Source organism: Acanthisitta chloris, unplaced genomic scaffold (assembly GCF_000695815.1).
Source record: "Acanthisitta chloris isolate BGI_N310 unplaced genomic scaffold, ASM69581v1 scaffold17011, whole genome shotgun sequence".
Lineage (NCBI taxonomy): Eukaryota > Metazoa > Chordata > Aves > Passeriformes > Acanthisittidae > Acanthisitta > Acanthisitta chloris.
In genome coordinates this window covers 44,696-45,074 of record NW_008654493.1, presented here as the reverse complement: position 1 = coordinate 45,074, position 379 = coordinate 44,696, and positions in this window count along the sequence as shown.

Here is a 379-nt window from a genome sequence, read left to right as displayed (position 1 = left end):
TTTAAAGATTTTTGCACTTTGCAACCTTCGGATCCCTCCAGCGACCGCGTCCTTCAGGAAAGAGGTATTAGTTTTCCAGGTTAGCTTTTGGTATTGGCAAGGGAGGGCAGGGGGCTGAGTGAACCATCCTTTTTCCCCGTGGTTGCCTTTTGGTTTGTGCCCAAGGAATCTCTGGATCCTCTCAGTGTGTGAAATGGTTAAATCCAAGAAAGAAAAACATTAAAAAAAAAAAAGAAAAAAAAGAAAGAAAACAAAAAAAAGAATCAGAAGACCAGAACAGAGCAGCCTCTGCTGATGGGGGAAGGTGATCTCCACTTTCCTTCCTTCTTCTCTGCCGAGTCCCCATGCTGTGGCCGGACCCTGCCAGGGAGCATGGCAG